This window comes from Sorex araneus, chromosome 6, assembly GCF_027595985.1.
Source record: "Sorex araneus isolate mSorAra2 chromosome 6, mSorAra2.pri, whole genome shotgun sequence".
Taxonomy (NCBI): domain Eukaryota; kingdom Metazoa; phylum Chordata; class Mammalia; order Eulipotyphla; family Soricidae; genus Sorex; species Sorex araneus.
In genome coordinates, this window is record NC_073307.1 from 55632140 (window position 1) to 55654365 (window position 22226).

The window sequence follows — 22226 nt, forward strand, 5'->3', positions numbered from 1 at the left end:
AATACTTAATAAGAATGTTTGTTTCTCCAAGATTGTAACATAGTATGATTTGTAAAAAATAAAAACTAAAAAGTACTAATTACAAGAATGCATAGACCATTTTTGGTAGTATTCACTGATGAAGACTACAAAAGTTGATGTTGTACTAAACTTGCATAATAGTTGGCATCTAGTAGGTACTTGGTGGATATGAATTAACTTTCATATTGGCAGATTATTGGCTTAATACAAGAACAAGCACTTTAGCACTGTTGTCCCGTTATCCATCAGTCTGTTCAAATGGGCACCAGTAATGTCTCCATTGTGAGACTTGTTATTACTGTTTTTGACTTATTGAATACACCACAGGTAGCTTGCCAGGCTCTCCAAGAGGCACAAAGGAATCGAATGTGGGTCGACTTCGTGCAACGCACCCTACCGCTGTGCTATTGCTTCAGTTCATACAAGAACAAGATGTATAATAATTAGGCTATTATAAAAGAAAAAATTGGTTTCCAGTTTATCCTTAATTTTTTCCATGTTTTCATGAGTGTAGGCAAACTAGTTTTTCACTATTTTTTTGATTTTGGGTTTTGGGTCCACACCTGGAAATTTTCAGGGCTCACTACTGCCTCTGTGCATAGGAATCACTCTTGTCAGTGTTTGGAATTACATAGGATACAAAATGCCATGTGCAAAGCAGATGCCCTGACTGCTATATTATCTCTTTGGCCCTGTGGCAAGAAATGTTTTGTGGTGCACACCAGTAATAGTCAGGGCATACTCAGGGTTTTTTGATTAGAGATCACTCCTGGTATGTCTTTGAAGACTATATAGGGTGTCAGGCATTGAACTTGGATTGTCAGCCTGGAAGGCAAACAACCTAATCCTGTACTCTCTCCAGCCCCAATTCAAGAAATATTTGGTAAAGTAATTGCAAGAAACATATAATTGGTAATATCTTGAATTTGGTTTTCCCTGCCCTTATCAATTAGATATATGACGTTATCATATTTTAATATTGCTTTGTTATAGAGAAAGCAACTTCCCTTTTAATCAGTTTATTAGATACTTTCAACTTCAGGTAGGTCACTGGAAAGTAAATCTATTTGATAAAGTGAAAAGAAGGGTGAGAGATAGTATAGGGCGAAAAGCACTTTCATGTAGACAAGTCTTAGTTGTTTCCCCAACATTACTTATGGGTCACAGTACCACCACTCTTTAACATAGAGCCGAGGATAGATGTTGAGTAGTCAAATTACCCACCTCTACCCAGAGAACACACTTATTTGAATTTGTTTTTTTGTGTAAAGCTCCTATTTATAAGGGGGTAACAAAGCATTCTAGTATCAAGACAATTTGAAAGTATTAATCATATTATTTTGGGTGATTTTTAAAAAAAATTATTGATTAACTGCTCCCCACAAACTACAAGGTAGGGGCAGGGAGAATCAATTGGGAAGTATTTTTTTTAATGTATTATTTTTTTTCTATTTTTTTAATGGAAACAAATTTTTAATTTTTATTTTTAATTCTGCACTGTTTTACATAAACATCTATGTAAAACAAAAAATGTGCAATTTCTTAAAAGACTATAATTCAAAGATGATAATTTTGATTATCATGAAACTTTCAACTCTTTAAAATTATGACTATAAGTTTTTTCATGGATGGGAAATAGGTACTATTTTCCAGTTAGTTCGTAATTGCTGTTATTTATAGAAAGATGGATCTTAAGAAAGATTGCTGAGAATTTCAAAGGAAATTGAATAAAAAATTTTATGTGATAGCCACTGGTCATTCCTTTTGATTTTGGAGGAAGAGAACTTTATACCTGAGAAATTTGTCGGTGTTTTTTTCAGTTTTTCTTTTTTGGGCCACACCTCTTGGTGCTCATGACTTACTCTAACTGACCTTGTTCTCAGGGATCATTCCTGGCAGGGCACGGAGGACCATATGGGGTACAGGGTATCGAATCCGGGTCAGCCGTATGTATAGAAAGCACCATATTCATTGTTGTATTGCTCTGGCTGTCATCCTTTAATTATATTATCAACTTCTAACCCATCCCCTTTAACCTTCAGATTTTCTTTTGTCTGTCTGGATGATATCAAGTGACGCTAACAAACCTAGAAATATTCCACTTTTAGTCACTGAACATTTAAATTTATTAATTTTGTGATATTCCTTCATTCTTTTTAAGATTTTTTATTGAATCACTGTGAGATAGACTATTACAAAGCTATTCATGATTGAATTTAGGTCATACAGTATTTTAAAACCCATCCCTCCACCAGTGTACATTTCTCAGCAAAGTGTCCCCATCATCCCCACTCCTACTTCCTGCCTTATGGTAGGCAGTTTTCTTTGCTATCTCTCTCTCTCTGCCTCCCTTCTTTTGGGCATTGTTGTTTGCAATATTGTTACTGAAAGGTCGTCAAGAATATGCCTTACCTACTTTTAACCCTGAGATCTTGTCCAGCATATTACTGCATTCTTATTCTCTTGTCCGTAAGAATATTCAGAAAGTTGTGCAGTCAGAATGATTACATTGAATAAATCACAAATAGCTTGTGATTTTTTTTCTTAACCTAGCAAGATAATGAAAGTATGACATTAGTGAATGCTCCTGCACTAATAAAATTCATTTCACATTCTTGTGGAGTACCTGGGGAATACTTTTTTTTCTTGCTTTTTTCGTCACATCCAGTTATACACAGGGATTACTCCTGGCCTTGCACTCATGATTTTTTTCCAGCGGTGCTCGGGGGACCATATGGGATGCTGGGAATTGAACCAGGTTGGCCTTGTTCCTTACCTGCTATAATATTGCTCCAGCCCCTAGAATATTTTTACTTTTGGAATTATGGGGAAATGTAAACCTTCTAGAATTCTGGGGAAATGTATTCCTTTATGTAAACTTATGTCTTCATGTCAACAGCATGCCAAATTCATGTCTTTTGCTGACACCCCTTGTAGAACTATTTTCTGCATTTTCTACTCTATTCATTTATTTCTCTATTATAACATCATGAAACAACACAGTTTCTTCCAGACATCTTCCAAAAATTCAAATATATGGTAATTATCTATTAAATTATTTTAAATTCTGTTTAGCAGATTTGGGCAACAAAATTTACATGAAGTAGAAACACTGAATCTTGCAGGATTGTTTGATTAAGAAGGTTAAATACAACTTAGAGTTTCAAGTTTTCAGATAAAACTAATGCGACTATCCTGAACATATTTACATATCATTTGTCAAATTGATATTTAAAATTGAAAAGAAACAAGAATATTTGTATTGCCAAACTATACCATTTAACCTTAAAATAATTGTAAACCCATCTAACAATATTCCTACATATATATACAAATTTTTGTTTCCAAGCAACATTTTCAAGCAGATACTGGCAGTGGTCACAGCCTACTTTTTGGCTCTCTACTCAGGGCTCCCACTTCACAGTCTCGGGAGACCATCTGGGATGCCAGGAATCAAACCCATGTTGGCATATGAGAAGTAAGAACCATGATTGTGTACTATAACTTTGGATCCAGATTTAAGTATTTTAATACTTTTTATTAACTATTTAAAAATATACAGCTGAAAAATTTAACCTAAAAAAACCTTGAGTTTAATTAATTATATTGAAACAGAATTTAGAATATACTCAATTATGAATTGGTAAGGAGTCTTCATTGGAGTTTAGGAGAAAAAGTGTCTATATTAATGAAACTATCATGTTTTATACTTTGCTTATTTTTCTTATGAAATTCACTCACAGCCTACACTCATGAGCCTATGCACTTTAATTTTTTGGCTTTTTAGATCACTCCCGATGATGCCCAGGGGTATCTGGCACTGCATTCAGGAATTATTCCTGGCATTGCTCTGGTAACCATTTGGGATACGGGGGATCGAACTGGGATAAGCCGCATGCAAGGCGGAATACCCTCCCTGCTGTACTACCACTCTGGCCATGAGCCTGTATACTTTTTGTTTATTGATCTTATCAACTGGTACCAGGATGCTAGAGAAGTTTCTAAAATATGTTAATTGGAGAATTATCTAAAAAAAAATTTAGAAATTTACTTTCAAGTCTGCAAGATTTTCTATTTATGTATAACATAAATGGAATTAGTGCATTCTGAGAAAATTTTGTCTGAGATCAGTAAATATGATTTTTGTGACATTTTAAATTTATTGATATTGTTAATAAATTTACAGAAATATTCATATGTGGTAGTTTTTTGTTCTTGATAAAAATTGTTAAAAGAATGGAAACATTTAAAATATACTGTGTTGCATTATCTTAGAGATAATGCTAATTTATGAATCAAAGTTTAAGTTATTATTTTATTCATTACTTGAGAGGAATTTTTATGTCATTACATGAACCAAAACAGCTAAGTTTAGGTGAAAGCAGTTAAGGAAAGAATAATGCGCAAACACTTATATCCAAAGATCTGGAACATACACAAGGTTTTACTCTACAGACAGATGTTGGAAATCTGCATCTATTTGATAAATGTTCTATTATTAAAAGCAAGAATATTTTTCCCTTCCAGCAGAATTGCTAAAATTCTCTCTGAGCATTTATTTCTGGTAGTATTTTTATCTGTTACATGATTTTCTTATAATATTATCTATGTCTAGACATCACTAATTATAAACTTAAACATGGATATGTATTTTGTTCATCACATCTTTAGAATCATTTTCATGTTGTAACATCAGTCATGTGTAATATCCCGTGTTTTTTTTATGAAAATATTTTTTATTTCTCAGTCTTTTAACTGGCATTCATTCTGCTTTAAATTTTTGATACATTTTTATACATATATTTGCAAGCTGTATTAAATCTGTAGTTATTAAATCATTGGATGAGGAAAGTAATGCTATATTATATATATTATAGATGTGCTTTTAAACATAAGAACTCGTGTGCATATTTTGTAAATGTATAAAAATGTTTTCTCTATTGAATGTCAAATTATGTTTTCTGTGTGAACAGGTGCACAGAGGAAGGGGCTATTTCTTTATATATTCTTTAAAATTTTAGTTCTTCATTTATAGGTATTTCAGACATACTATATTTCATTATATAAGCATATGTATGAACCCTTATTCACATACATGCACTTGTGCATATGTGTGATTGACAGTTTTTATTAAAAATTTTAGATTGGAAACTTCTACCAATTACCAGTTTATGTTTATTTTATTTTATCTTTTATGGGCCACACCAGGTGATGCTCAGGGCTTATATCTGACCCTGCATTCAGAAATTATTCCTGGCATTGCTCCAGGGACCATATGGGATGCCAGGGACTAAACCTAGGTCTGCCACATGCAAGGCACCATCACCCTTCTGTACTATCACTCTGGCCATAGTTTATGTTCTTCTTTTAATCATTGGAGAACTGATAAATTTTTAGTTTATCAACATTGGAAACTAAAATGTTCCAAGGCTGCTATGTGTATGATAATAAAATGCTTTTGTTTCATAACAGCTGCAAACAATTTGCTCCTGATTGTATATTTTGTAAATACCAAGTTGATATCAAAACAAGAATTTATTTTAACAAATAGAATTACTATACCATTCCCATATCTATTTTGAAATTGTTTTATAGCATTTTTTAGTTCATATTATTAAATATAAGGTAACATAACTTAAATATTTTTGTATACGTATTTTTTAATTTTTAGAAATATATTTAAATGTTAAAGTTATAAACTTTAGTATTTTTAGTAAGTAGGTTTTATTTTTCCAAATGTTTTGTTTCTTTTTGTGGTCTTGAGTAACTAACTAAAATACTTATAGTATATAATTACCCTATATTTTTCTAATTATGTGAAATTGTATAATTTTCATAATTCAAATTTAATTTTTCTCGAATGTTTGTCAGGAAAGTGCTTTATGTATGCATAAATACATCATTATTTTTATATATGAACTTCTATAAGTATAGGTGTATAGAAACAAACACTCCATATGCATATTCTTACCTCAATTCCCCATATGCAGAGTAAATATTATTGTTGAATTTTGGTGAAATATATATTTCAAATGTTAAATGACTCCTGTATACACTTGGTGATAATGAGGAAAATATCTGCTGTGCTCATTGATCAAATGAATCTGCTTTTAAACAGTATAAGTTTATAAATATACAGATACATACTATTTACAGATATTTTTACAAAAATTTTGATTTTCTTTTAGAATTGAAATGGTACACCAAGCCTATACATTGTTGAGTGTGACATTTAGAATGCTGTATATATACTTAACTCTTTAAAATATTTAAAGTATATAAATATTGCTAATAAACATATTTTTAAATATCAGAAAAACATCAAAATGATCACTAGCTATTAGCATGCTTAGTGGTTATGAGGTTTATGGACAAGGGTAGTCTGGGCAGTTTTCTGATCTATGTTGTATGATTCATTTGTGTCATTCTTTTTTGTCTCTAGATATAGTATGTATACATTTGTCTAATCAAGCAATAGTTAGACAGAATTCTAATGCTCTTTTGTGGATCATCTTAGAAACTGTGTGAATTATTTTGTTTTTTAAATAGTTAATTTATAGTATTTAATTCAGTAAAAAGAATGTTCCATATTCAAATAACATACGGCAGAATAATCTTTTAATATTCTCATTCATTTAGTTTTTATTATATTGCTATAATTTTTAAAAGACAACTCATGTGTAATAGAGTTCAAAGCATTAGTGATAAGTATTTTTATATACACATGGATATTAGTGAGTAGAAATAATGTGATAGTTTTGAACATTTCACTTAATACAAGTATCAAGTTTATTTAGAAAAAATTTACCTTTTACTGAATTTTTTGAGCCTTTATATAAATTGTTTTTATTTTTAATGGATATGTAATTATATCTTATTTTGCCAAGTGATAGCAGCTTGTGATGCAAGTCATTTCTTTACAAAATGTTTTAAAATGTTACTAATTTATATTTTTGTTACATGACAACAACCAAGAAAACTTTGTAAATAATGGTCAACTGGAATAGTTAAATTTAAACATCAATGATATCGAGGTTTATTAAGAGTGTCACCAATTACAATTTTGCAAAGATCTCATTGTGAAATTTTTTTTACCATTATCACTTTAAAATGGCAAAATGATAATCTCATAACTCTTGAACCTAAGCAAGATTTGCAGTTTTTCTGATTTAGAGGAATTGGCAATATTAAACTTTTCCTCAAATCTCAGATGAAGGAAGTTTGACATTGAATTTTTTTTGTTTTCAAAATGAAGTGTCTAGGATTCAATGAGATAGTAGTTTTGGGTCAACTCTGGTTTGGTATCTGACTCCACATATGGTCTCCTGAGCACATTAGGGAGAGGCCAGAAGTAAACTCTGATGACCCTTGGGTTTGCACCCCCCCTCCTCACTTCATCCAAAGAAAAAAAGAAAAAGGAAAAAAAGTGTCAGTTCATTTGGTGTTTCTGGGTATAGAATTTACCGATAAATATTTAGGTATTTTATTGACTTTATATAACCATGTCACAGCAAACTCGAAATGGAAGTTTCAGAGATTTTTCAGGTACTGTATTCTTGCACATAGGTATGATCCCGTCACTATCAGCATTAACAACTGCTTTTTAAATTTTTAAAAATTATTGTTTTTGATCTTTTTATCCATTCCTAGCTATTTTTAAGATTTACTCCTGGCTTGGTGCTCAGGTATCACTCCTTCTGGTGCTCAGGGGAGCATATGTGTGGATCAAACCCAGGTTGGCTGCATGCAAGACAAGCAAGCATCTTAACTTCTCTACTGACTAATTGGCCCCAAACGATAAGTTAAAATTTAAACTTCTTTTTATTCATGATAGTCATCCAAAATCCATCATTCACATATCAGTTATCTCTTGAATTATTTAAATGCTGGTTTTCAGAAGACATATAAGGTCATATACCAAACATTGGGCATTAATAGAGTTTTTTCCTTAATATCTCATGTTCTGTTTTTTCTATGTATGTTCATTTTTTATATATTCAGTATATAAAATAAATTTATTTAAGACATTTTATACTACCTCTTGGAACTATATACAATTCTGTATGAGTTCCCTTATTGCATGACAATATTCAAGACAACTTTGTAAATAGTAGGTAGAAGTATTTGATTTTGAACATCTAGATAATCTAGATATAATAGAATTTTATAAAGTATAATTTTGTAAATAATGCATTATAAAATTTGATTTATACAATTTTGTGCAATTGTCTAATTTGTCTAATTTGGTTTCATGTTTTTATAATCTGGGTTTTTAGGTTGAGGAGAGGAGAAAGTTAAAAGTACTTTCACTTGTCTTTTGTTTTACATTTTTATATTTTGATTATTCGATCATATATTTAGCACGTATTTAAAAAGTATAGTTTGTAGTTATTACTCGACTTTAATCTTTTTCATCTTAGTGTGTTTTATAAGAAATTTTACTCCAATTATACAATTTTGTATTTAATTGGATTGCACGACATCAATCAAGACAACTTAAGTTTACTATTTAAACTAGTTCTATATAAACATATATATGGAGTTCAAAAAGTATACATTTGCATATATTTTTGAATAGCAAATTGGATGTTGTTAATTTTTTAGCAGGAAAATGGGTAACTAATTTCCTCCTATGTTTAGGATTTTTTTCTTTATTCAGTTGAAACGGGATAAATTACCTTTGTATCTTTAGATTTTTATGTTCTAATGTATGAGCTACGATATTAACAATAACTCCTGCAATCTATTTTTGTTTTCAGGATATGTGATTAAGACAAAAGGAGAACATTTAAAATTTAAATTTGAGATACTTTAAAAGTTTTAAATTAAAAAAAAAGTTTTAAATTAATCAAATTGTTAAAGCTAGTTTGCTCTGCTATGTAAATCTACCACTGGCAAATTCATAGGTTTTCATACAGTATAAATGGAGATTAAAATTATATTAAAATTATTTTTAGGGAACAAATATCTGAAGGTTAATAGAATAGTTATATAATTCAGTGAATTTTTTTGAATAGCATGTGGCAACTGCATTCAAATGACAGTGTAAAGTTTTTATAATTGTTTACAATTCCCTATTGCTATCTTACCCTTTCCAATTAAATTTAAAAAGAGTAAAATTTGTGATAGATTGAGCATGAAATTATTTTGAATGTCTGATACAACATCACTAATAGATAATTCATATATGTTGCATTTTATAATTTTATCAGATTATCATGGAAATTAAAGCATTGGAAAAATCTAACATGGTAGTTCATGAATTGATATTATAAAGTAATTACAGAATTATGTACCCATGCTTATTTTTCACTAACTAAATGTTAATGAAAGCTTATTTTTGAGAATAGAATTATCATTGACCTTTTAAAATTTTATTTAAGTAATATATACTCATCACTGTTATAATGATGTCATTTTAACATTAAAATATATTTTGTACTTATGCATTTAGTATTAGAACATTATGTTTATATGTTGTTATTGGACAATTTTGGATTTTTGAAAATTGTCTGGAAAAATGTGGAAAATGTTTTACAATACTGAATGTAATAGGAAAATACAAGAACTTTCTAAATTTTTTAAATGGACAATTTTTCCATTTTTTGTGTGACCTACAAGACTTAATATGAACTGAACCATGAATATTTGTTCTATGCCCATTGTCGAACTTCGAAGATGAACAATCCAATCTTTAGTTTTCTAGGCACAATTGTTAAATCCATGTGAGAAAAATTATCCCTGAATGGGGAAACCTGTTTTCATATATTTAGTATTGAAACAGTGGAATGATTTCTTCAAAAAAATGAACAATTTTAAAGAACAAACAAATTTTAGTGACAAACTGCTTCTGCCTGTTTTCATCTGGGAGTTGATGTATTCGAAGTTTTGGTACTGATGTACCCAACTTTGCATTCTAAGTGACATTATAAATAAATTTTGAGTTTTCATGAAGAATCTGCGATTTAAAGACTAGGGGGAAAAAAAGGAGGACTACTACCCAGTGAAATAAAAAAAGGATAATACAAGAGAGCAAGAAGGTTGGTGCTGTTTAATTCTTTATCAGTTTGTTCACAGTTGATGAGAAAAGTAATCAGTGAACCATACGATAGACTATATTTTCGTAATTTCACGCTATTACAACTAGATCAAGTTGTTGAAATATTTCTTAGGATATACAGAAGTTAATAGTGCAAGTAACTAAAGAATGGGTTATTTTACTCTAAATCTGTTGAGTGAGTTTTCAGGGGGTTTTTATATTTTCAAAATTAGCATGCAATTTATATCAACATTTACTACATTTGTACTTCAATGACTAAAAAATATCATACAAATATTATCCTCTGGGCAGTTGTGTTTGCTGGGTTATAAACTTCAAATTTGCATATCTTGGTTTCTTATTGATATTTAATTTTTGCTACATTGTGTATTTCACAGGTGAGCATAATAAAATAAAGTAATTGTAGATAACATCAAGAACATTCCTTTTACTATGGAATTCTGTAAAGAATATGTCTTTATTCAAAACTATAGGTAAGAAGTTTCTTGATCACAAACTGCTACTTTAGGGCAATGCTTTGGCCAATGGCAGGAAGATAACTAGTGTTATAAAGTTTTTCTCTGGCACAGAGTTATTTGGAGGGGCATCTTAGAGTTTTCAAGTATACCTGAGAATTTTATATACATATATTTATATACACACATATTTTCAAAATTAAAAATGTGAAGTATATAAGAATATATATTAAATTAGTTAAAACCTAGTGGGTTGACTGATCCAGAATAAAAAGTGATTAATTAGACTATCATTTTATATAAATTTTGTTCTTTGATGAAAAGTTCATATGCTTGTAAAAGGTTATAAGATTGAAAAGTAATACTTATATTGGTACATGGCATTAGAGACTTAGCCCAGCAAATTGTTGTAATTAGTGAAGAATGGTTTCCAATTGAGGCTACATAAATTGCTGCTTCAGATATTTAACCAGAATGGTGTATATTTTAACACGCAGTGTTTTTTTTATATAATGTTCTTTTTTTATATATATAATTGCTTATTTATTTTATTTTCCTTTTTGTGTCACACCCGCCAATGCACAGGGGTTACTCCTGGCTCTGCATCCAGGAATTACTCCTGGCAGGGCACAGGGGACCATATGGGATGCTGGGAATTGAACCCCAGGTCGGCCCCCTGCAAGGCAAACAACCTACCCACTGTGCTTTTGCTCCAGCCCCAGTGTTTTGTTTTTTTTAAAGTCGGTAGTTCCAAGCAAAATAATCCCTTTGTTTTAAATCACTGTAATGGTTCTTTCATGCTTTTTGCATTATTAAATTCCAATATTTAAGTGTTCTGTTCTTTGTTTTTGTTTGTTTGTTTTTTGCTTCTTGGGTTACAGCTAGTGATGCACAGGGCTTACTTCTTTTTTTCTTTTTGGGTCACACCTGGCTATGCACGGGTTACTCCTGGCTGCACTCAGGAATCACCCCTGGCAGTGCTCAGGGGACCATATGGGATGCTGGGAATTGAACCCGGGTCGGCTGCGTGCAAGGCAAACGCCCTACCCGCTGTGCTATTGCTCCAGCCCCACAGGGCTTACTTCTGACTCTGCACTCAGGAATTACTTATGGCATTGCTCGAGGGACCATATGGGATGCTGAGAATTGAACCAGGATTGTCTGTGTGCAAGGCAAATGCCCTCCCTGCAGTTCTATTGCTCTAGCCCTTGAGTGTTCTTCATGTCCATCCCTGGTTTTAGAATTACAGCTTGCCAGTGTGATTGTAAGCATCATAAATTCTCAATTTATTAATGAAAGACTTTTGGATTATTTAGGACTTAATACTTTTTTCTTATATTTAATTACTTTTTGATTATTTTTTTACAATTTAATTACTTTTTGGTGACATCTTGTATTAAAACTGTCAAAGTTACTCCCTTGTAAGAAATTATCCTGACAATGGGGCCACAATGATCATAATATAGAGGGAAGGTCTTTTTCTTTGCACAAGGCCAATGGGAGTTCATCTCCAGCATCCCGTATGTTCCCCTGAGTAGTGCCAGAGGTGATTCCTGAGTTCAAATCCAGGCCTAAGCTCTATAAATGGCCAGGATTGTCCCCAAATATTACCCCAAACCCAAATTTATACATATATGTATATACATGTGTATGTACATGTACACACATATATAATATGTATATATATGTGTATATATACATACATATATATATAAACAGTGACAGTGATATATATGATGTTTGGGGCCAAACATGGCCATATAACGTGTGTGTGTGTGTGTGTACACACGTTGGGCATTTGTATTTGCTGGATATTTGAACTTCTGATGTGTATGTCCTCGTATGTCATTGATAATTAACTTTGGCTATATTGTGTTATTTCACAGGTGACCATTAGATAATATAAGGAACATTCCTATTACTATGAAATTCTGTAATTAGTAGATCTTAACTCAAAACTACAGGTAAGAAGTTTCTTGATCAAAAGCTACTCTTTTAGGGCCATGCTTTTGCCAAGAGCAGGGAGTTTATATATAATGTCAGGGAAATCATATATAAATTTCTTAATAGGACATAAATTTTGTTGATTGTGGGGAAGATTTTAGAATGAGATGAAAGAAGGTTTAGTCATAAATGTTACAGCTCTGCAGTTTCCTTATATTTGGAGGTATTTTCAGCATACTTATATTAAATCATATCAGTTAATTGATTTTCATAATTTCATTTCTAAATCTCTTTGTTTTCAAGCTATTACCTTTTTTATTGAAATGTCATGTTAGTCATTCTGTGACTTTATGAGTAAATTTGATTAAACAGTAGAAGTTGGAAAAACAATAAAATTACATGAATTTTGTTCTTAAAGTTCAATTGAAAGAAAAGTGCCTGGATTCATACTGTACAATCTTTAGTGCTTGATAAGGCTGTGAAAATGTATGAATAGTAGGGGCTGGAGTGATAGGACACCGTGTAGGGCGTTTGCCTTGCACGTGGCCGACCCCGGTTCGATTCCCAAGATCCCATATGGTCCCCTGAGCACCGACAGGGGTAGTTCCTGAGTGCAGAGCCAGGAGTAACCCCTGTGCATCGCCATGTGTGACCAAAAAAAGAAAAAAATATATATAATAGTAATAAAAAACTCATCATACAATTCCATATTAATATTGTTTACTAAAACCAATAATATGACAAATAGTGAATCCCAGTTTAAAATGTATCTTCACTTTATTTTTTATTTATAAAAAATAAAGGAATACCCTTTATTTTTTGTTATGCCTTTTGGCAGGATACTTTTTATGTGCCACCAAGTATGAATGGAGTAAATTCCTTTTTTTTTTTTTTTTGGCTTTTTGGGTCACACCCAAATAAATTCCTATTCCTTAAACATTGTTTAAGTAAATTCCTATTCCTTAAACATTGACAGAGAACTTTATTGCCTCTTATCCAAATGACGGTTTTAACAGAAAATATTACCCTCTCCCTCAGGTTAAGTCATAGCCAAATAGAAGATTATTTTGTGCTGTGTCTGCTTGAGCAGCTTGTATGGCCAGCTTAATAGGTAAGGTACAGACTGAAGAGCTCCATATCTTTAGTACCGCTACCATTTTTCTTATGAAATTAACTGTTTATTTTCATAAGTTAACAAGAATGAAAATTTAACAATCTAACAATATAAAATTAATATCACAAATAAAAATTTAAGACTCTTTGGCCATTCTGTCATGTTCATTCTTCAGAAAAGTATATTATGTTAAGGAATTCTTTATATAAATGAGCTATTTAGCAGTGGAGGTGATCAATTATGGATCAATTATGGAGAAATCATTCTAGTTAGTATTATGTAAGTATAAATACCAATATCTCATCTTTTGAATCATAGAAAAGGAATGTTGAACTTCCTCTTATTTTTGTAATGGAATGTCTTATTAGTGCAGCAGTGCACCATACAGAGAACTTTATTATACCCTACCAATGATCTCATTGTATGCTTTTAACCTCTTTGTGTATTTTAGTGCCTTGTTTTCTCCAGTGATGAGCAAATAGGAAATGGATACAATAGCTTCTCATACCATTTTCACCAAAACCTGAAGGCAGTCATCATTGCATATATTTAGACTCTACCTTCATGATTTATTTTTGACACCCTTGCTATTACAGAAAAAAAAATTGAACCTGAAACTTCACTGTTTAAAATTAAACATTGTAGTTGGAGTAAATTGTATCCAGACACGTTGACTGTATTTGTTGATGCAGTTGAACTCTATCTCAGGGGTTTGTACTACTAATTCATAATTACAATCAAAATCTGAGGATGGCATCATTATCAGGCCTTATTAAAGGTCTCCCATTAAATAATATGTATATATTTGTCATTTTAATTTGAGATGGTAAATTTAAAATGGATTTAGGAGAAATAATTTTTAGAGATTTGCAAGTACATAGGAGTATGTCAGGTATTTCCATATAAATACTTTTATTATAACTAAATCTAATAACCTTATCTATTAGTGATGTGGCATTTTGTGCACATTTATTTGAATGCTTATAAAATCAACTTTCAGGGGCTGGAGTGATAGCACAGTGGGTAGGGCATTTGCCTTGCACGCAGCTGACTCGGGTTCGATTTCCAGCATCCCGTATGGTCCCCTGAGCATCGCCAGGGGTAATTCCTGAGTGCAAGAGCCAGGAGTAACCCCTGTGCATCGCCGGGTATGACCCAAAAAGCAAAAAATAAATAAATAAATAAATAAATAAATAAATAAATAAAATCAACCTTCATTTTCATATATTCACTACAAATGTTCTATGCTGTAAATGAAATATTTTAAAATTATCTTGCTAAGACAAAATAATCACTTAGGAGTAAGAATACTCAAATTTTATATTTTGACTACCTCTTTCCCTTCATTTGTTAAATTAATCTTGTCTGTTATTTTGTTTCCTGAAACTTTAGGTATCAGTATTTTAAATTTTTAACTATCAGCCACATAAAACTGCTTTTTAGTTTATTTATTCATTTGTATGTCATTTCTGTTGCTTCATATTTTTCCATTATTTTAGCATAACTGTTACTTGTTTCTGAGATTATTTACGACTATTGATTTCTTTTTGTCATTCACTGTTATTGTCACTGTCGTCCTGTTGCTTATCAATTTGCTTAAGCAGGTACCAATAACGTCTCCATTGTGAGACTTGTTACTGTTTTTGGCATATTGAATATGCCATATGGAGCTTGCCAGGCTCTGACATGCGGGTGGGATACTCTCGGTAGCTTGCCGGACTCTCCGAGAGGGACTGAGGAATCGAACCCAGGTTGGCCGCGTGCAAGGCAAACGTCCTACCCATTCCAGCCCTTTTTGCCATTCATTACAATTAAATACCATATATTTTCCTATTATTTTGTTCTTTCAGTTTTTGTATGGAAGTTTTGTATTGATATATAATCATGTTTGTTTCATTCCTGCTGACTTTTGCAGTTTTTCTAAATACATTTTTATATTTTTTATTTTGTATTTGTTGTCCAAAGTATTACATACTCATATTGCTTGCCTCCTTTTAGATAGCTACTAATTTTAGTTCTGTCATAATTCAAAATTCTTATATGTATAAGGGACAGAAGACAGAAGATAGGGTGTTTGAGTTGCAGCCAACCTGTGTTTGATCCTCAGCAGTCCATGTGGTCCCTTGAACTTGCTAGGAGTTAACTGTGAACACAGAATTATAAGTAAGCCATGAGCAGTGTCAGGTGGGGCTCCAAAACCCTAAAAAACAACCCTCACATATATTTAGTTTCTTACTTTCTGTAGATAATTTAAAATTATTAATGAATTTAATCATCTATTGAATCTATCTCATTTCTTCTTTTACAGAATGTCCTTGTTTATAATCTTATTCTTTTCTTTGAATTGATGATTAAATTATATTGCAAGTTGGAAATAATGCAGTTTGCATTTCATTAATTAGGAGAAAAGAAATCTTAAATATTCATACTTCATATCTAACTGCAAGGTATGTCCTTTTTTAATGAAAATGTTGGTATGAAATGATAAGTATTATTTAACTTTTATCAGACATTTCATGTTTCACTAAGAGTAATTTGTTACATGAACCATTTTTGTATACTATTACAATTCTACAATCAGATCTTCTGAAATTATAGATTTATTCTTTTACAACATTACTTGTATTATAGAAAAATACAAGGAAGCACAAAAGTATCAATATTTTCGGAAAAATTTAATACAGTTTTATAAATTGTCTTTTATGTATTGCAGTTGCTTTTGCTATTTGCTTTTGCTTTTGCTATTTCAATTTGCTATTGCAATTGCAACTAGCTTAAAAAATCTAAAAATGAACATGCTTGCATTGAGTAAAATATATAAATTTATTTGTATTATGTAATTTCATGGATTTTATTATATGAATATATTCTAAAAGCTGTGTAGAAAGTATATGCTTATTTGTTTGGGGGCCAAAATAATTTCTTTGGGCTTGCTTCTGGATTTCCTCTAAGGAATTATTCCTGAAAAGTGCTCAGGAGACCAGATTGGGTGCTTGGGATTGAAATAAGGTCAGCTATGTGTGAAAAAAGCACCTTATCTGCTGTACTTGGTCTTTAGTCACTAGAAAGAATTTATTAATCTCAGAGCAGCTATATCTTTTTGGGCCGTTTTTGTGTTGTGGAAGTAAATAAGTCTTTGAGGCTATACATACTGTAGACACACATGCACACACAAATACACACACACTATAATTCTCCCTTATTCTCCACAGTTTTAGAAAGGTGATATATGGCAGAGAAGTGGAAACTTTTAAGATTTGTTCCCTGATACCTCTATTTCAGACTATTTTCTTTTTTACCATTGTTGTGAACTTCATTCTTCAAAAGTGCTGCTAAGAATATTACAGTACACTATTTTAATGAGTTTAATGTGAAATCTAAGTTAGATTATCTGAAATTTCTAAATTATAAAAAATTACAAATGTGCAGACGCAGAAGGGGGGTGATGTGATGTGTGTTGTGTTTGGTGGTGGGATCTCCGCGCCGTGCTCTCTCTCCTTCTCTCTCTCTCTTTCTCTGTCTCTCTCCCTCTTGCCACTTGCTTTTGGTGCTCTCGAGCTACTGTCTATATAACTGGGTCAGATGGCTCCTCCTTTGTGCTCTGTTTCTGTGTGTGCCGCTGTGCTCTCTTCTGTCTTTCGTTCTATCTCTGTCTCTGCAGTCTCTCCTCTGGTCTCTTCGGACCTCTCTGTGTCTCTGTATCTTCTCCCCTGCTTCTGTGTTTTCTCTCCTGCTTTTTTGTCTTCTCTCCCGCTTCTGTGTCTTCTCTCCTGCTTTTGTGTCTTCTCTTTAGCTTCTGTGTCTTCTATGCTGCTTCTGTGTCTTCCCTCTGCTTCTGTATCTTCTCCTGTGTCTTCTCTCTGCTTCTGTGTCTTCTATCCTGCTTCTATGTCTTCTCTCCTGCTTCTGTGTCTTCTGTTTCACGTCTGTGTCTTCTCTGCTGCTTCTGTGTCTTCTCCTGTGACTTCTCTCTGCTTCTGTGTCTTCTCTCTTACTTTTGTGTCTTCTCTTTTGCTTCTGTGTCTTTTCTCTTGTTTCTGTGTCTTCTCTCTGCTTCTATGTCTTTTCTCTCGCTTCTCTTACGGTCTTAGTTTAGTCTTAGTTATTTTTCCTAAACCCAACAGGGTCCTAGTCTTGTCGTTACTTCTGGATCATGACAGAAGCATGTCTATGACCATGCTATCAACTTGTAGTTGAGTATTGTGGCCTCTTGGCCTGGCCCATTTCGATGCCAGGGTAGCTCACAGATTGCCCTGGATCCATTCCTTCCCTTGTTGGGTTTCTGCTTTTGGGGTGCTAGGAACTAAGGGCAACTGAGTTGAGAAAGCAGATGCCCAGTAAATATTATTGGAGTCAATTGGCTCCCAAGGTTCAACACAATATTAATTGTCTTCCTGTGTCCATACAGAAAGGACATTGCTTTAAGGTAAACTAAGTTCCCTATGGTAAGGCTAAAAGGACAAATTCAGTGTTATCCTACACTAAAGTATGTACTATACTCACAGAAAACATATTTCACAGTCAATTACATGTAATATAATGTAAATTAATAAAGACTCAAATTTTAATGTCATTGATGCATTCATAGATTTTTGGGGGAACTATGCTGTATCTACTCTCACAATTGAAATGTTATATAGGTATACACCATAATCTCTGCTTTAAAGTAAAGCATTACAGTAAGAAAATGATTTGCATATTGGACCTTTTGGAATGAGTAATCTATATTTGACAGGGGAGATAATAAAGGACGTTGTACATGTGACAAAATGATGAGTGAAATAGACTTAGAATAGCAGATCCAGTAGGACATAGCATTTTTGTTAATGTTGTTTTGCTTTTTTAGGAGGTGAATGGTATTTTTAGATTTTCAATTTATGTATCTCCATATATATGTAGTTGTTATATATAGTAGGTGCTAAGAAATTACCAGCTATTTAAGGGTATGGAAGATAGAATCTTGAAATATTTCTGATTTTTTTTCTTCTGTAAACTTTCATAAGCATTGACTAAATAGGTTTTAATGGCAGGTGAGAGCATTAGTGTATGTATTCTGATTTTTAATGTATTTCTTTGTTTCTAAACATTGAGGATTAGATTTCCTTTTGTTTCCCTTTGCTGAATCAAACCTGGTGGTTATTGCAACCTTGGCACAACTATTTTAGAGCCCAGGGTTCATGAATGTAAAGCATGTACTTTCAACCTTAGAGCCCTCTCTGGATATTTGGTTAAATGTTTTTTTCCTGAGTTATAACATTAATTCCATTAAGCCGATTTATGGACTTTTTAATTTTGATGTGTTGTTTTGGTGCCACACCCAGCATGCTCAGGGTTACTCCCAGCTTTTCACTCAGTAATTATTCCTGGCAAGATCAGGGAACTGTCATGTAGGTTTCTGGAATTGAAGATGGGTCAGCTACGTGCAAGGCAAGTACCCCACCTGCTGTTCTATGGCTCCAGCCCTGTATAATTTTTTTATAATTATAGTTTATCCAGAAGATAGAATTATCTTGCAAGTAAATAAATATTGTTAAAATGACAAGTTTAAATATGAAGATTTTAATTTTCATTTAGAACTAGCAGAAGGTACACAATAATTTTCAGAAAGGAAATATAATAGACAATAGATAATGTGATAGTAGTTGTTTAGTTTTGGTAAGATTTTCATGAGTTAGTTTGTAACTTCAGAGCACATTTGTAGTGTTTTTATGTAATGTGCAGTTTAATTTTAAGCTCTGAATTACTTTATTAAATCTCAATATAAAATTACACGTGGAATTGTGGTTTAAAGAATATGAACCTGTCTGAATGATACAAAAATAATTTTCAGGCTTTCTATTTTCCCTTCAACACATGTTCACTTGTCTGTCTGTTTTCTTGCTTTTTCCACCCCTATTCTGTCTAACATATATTGCCAGTTTTTTCTTCCTTTTTGGGTCACACCTGGCGATGGTCAGATGCTCAGGGGTTACTCCTGGCTTTGCATTCAGGAATCACTCCTGGCAATGCTCAGGGGACCATATGGGATACTGGGACCATATGGAACCATATGGGATGCTGTGCAAGGCTAACGCCCAACCCACGTTGCTACTGCTCCAGCCCCCTATATTTCTAAATTTGAGTTAGTTTTATTCAATAGACTATCACTTGCTTCACAAAAAAAGAGTAAAGAGTAACAAATGCAGCATATTTAAGTAAAAATAATGAATAGGCTACGGAAGAACATTCTTATTTATAACACATAAAGGAAACGTTTTTATTGGTTCACATATTTGGCTTTAGAACACGTTTTCCTAGAATATTATTAAAATACAATCTAAAGATGGTATCAGTTTGCCATGATGCACTGATAAGGTAATAAACTTTTAATTTTCATTTGCATCTTTTTGTACTATTACAGGTGTGGTGACCGTGTGGACAAGAGTATCAGAGATACCTTCTACAGTAGTTCCTCACCATCTCTTAAATACTATCATTATTTCTTCTTTTTGGACTTTATTTTGTCATGGTATCTCAAGGGCTTTTTATAAATGTACTATCAGCAGCAGAAATGATCTGCTGTTTGGCAAGTCATTGCCTGGGCCTGGAGTAATGAATATTTTTTTGTGTTTTCCTTTCTTATTGTATTTACCTTATACCATTTTCTTCCTCCCTTTCCCCCAAGTTTATATGTACTTTATATATGGTTGTATTTTTCGTGTGGCAATGAAATTAATGCAACAATCTGTACAGCACCATTATATTTAGGTAATTGTCTAATTTTCTCATGTACTCAGCCCTTCTAGTTTTGGCACTGTTTTGGAATACTCTGTTTTTCATTTAATTATAGTAATAATATGTAAGTTTTCATAAGTTCTCAAACGAGATCATGTTAAATCTTAAATATCACCTCTAGTAGAATAATGAGACCCCTGCACCTTTCATAAACAAAACCTACTGAAGCCCTAGAGTAGGTGGTACTCAAGATTAAGATCTGGGTTTGACTGTAGTTAAAATCTTTCATATTGAATGAAGGACATGTGTGTCATCACAATTTTGATCATGCAAGGCAGAGCAAAATCAGCAGTTTGAACTATGGTAATGCTTTGTTGAATGCTCTGTTACATTGTTTTCAGGATATCATCAGAATTTTTAAAATGTCAGTGTATCAGGAGACTTCACTAATAGCATAATAAGCCAATGTTTATTTGTTCTATGTTTAAATTCCATGTGTTTGATATATATGACTGTTTAATTTTAAGTTTTAATCATCAGTTTCTGTGAACTTTGACATTAGTTTTCAAGAACAGCTAAATGCACTGTTAAACTACGATACACAGGTTTGTAAGATAGAACAAATAAATAGGCATTAGGGATGAATGGTTTGTGAACATCAAAATGGTCATGCGTCCTTCATCTTTTTCTGTCCCTTGTAGACAGTAGCTAACCATTAGTTAAATAGTATCTAGTAAGTTTTTTAAGTGCATATAAGTTTATGTGGTATCCACTTTGCAAGTGTGTCCTTATGGTAAATATTTACTAATATTGTGGATGTATTTAAATCAATAAATATATCTTACTGAAATTTCTATTGAATGGAAGTATATATCATTTGTTGTTGAACTCACATGAAAGAGCCCCTTCGTTCAGTGCTGAATGTTAGGATTTACTATGTATATTACTGCATATGTTAATCTAAATGTATTCCTAATTTATAAAATACATCCCTAGTTTTGCCATTTTGGATCATCAGTCTTGCATATTTTAATTTAAATAAATATTATAAAATTTTATTTTTCAGTGCTTTTATATTTTATAATTAAAATTTTATTTACATTTTAAAATTTGTACATAAATCACATTTCAATTTTATATTTAAAATTTAGTTAAAGTTCAATTTAACACTGTCTTTAACATCAGGAAGATATTCATCAGTTTTCCTGGAATGAGAGGCATCGTAGAAGGGCCCAGTCTTAGATTTACTAGATATATTTTCTGTTTTTGCGGTAAGTTAACCTTTTTTTAAGTTTTCTCAATCATTTTGCGCTTTAATTTTGTTACAAAAATGTATTTAAGATGCTATCTAGGGTCTGGAGCATTAGAATAGCAGGTAGGATGTTTAAATTGCATTTGATGACCTGGTTTCAATCTCCAGCATGCCATATGGTGCTCTGAGCAATTCAAGTACTAACTACTGAGTTTAGAGCCTAGGGTAACTTCTGAGAATTGCGAGGTGTGACTGAAAAAGTAAAATAATAATATTAATAAACTTTTATTTATTTATTTTTGGGGTTTTTTTTGGGGGGTCACACCCGATGATGCACAGGGGTTACTCATGGCTCTTTACTCAGGAATTACTCCTGGCAGTGCTCAGGGGACCATATGGGATGCTGGGATTCGAACCCGGGTCGGCCGAGTGCAAGGCAAACGCTCTACCCGCTGTGCTATCACTCCAGCCCCCCAATAAACTTTTTTTAAAACGGTGCTACCTAAAGATAAACTATAAATTTCTGACCTTACACTCTTTTAAAATTTACCCCTCACGAACTCTATTTAGGTCTTTATAGACGATATAGCATACTACATTTGTTATATTTAGTAAAATATGCATGTCCCTAATGTCACTTCTATACCCCCTTACCTGGGAATTTTA

At 32.4% G+C, this 22226-nt stretch overlaps 1 long non-coding RNA gene across 1 annotated transcript; it reads left to right on the forward strand.

Annotated features, from left to right (window-relative positions):
- The first annotated feature begins 8252 nt into the window (after positions 1-8252).
- LOC129405550 (uncharacterized) lies at positions 8253-21366 on the forward strand. Its single transcript, XR_008630645.1, has 6 exons — positions 8253-10061; positions 10459-10554; positions 12423-12500; positions 13519-13591; positions 15903-16041; positions 19995-21366. It is a non-coding gene; the product is annotated as an uncharacterized LOC129405550 (long non-coding RNA).
- The last annotated feature ends 860 nt before the right edge of the window (positions 21367-22226 follow it).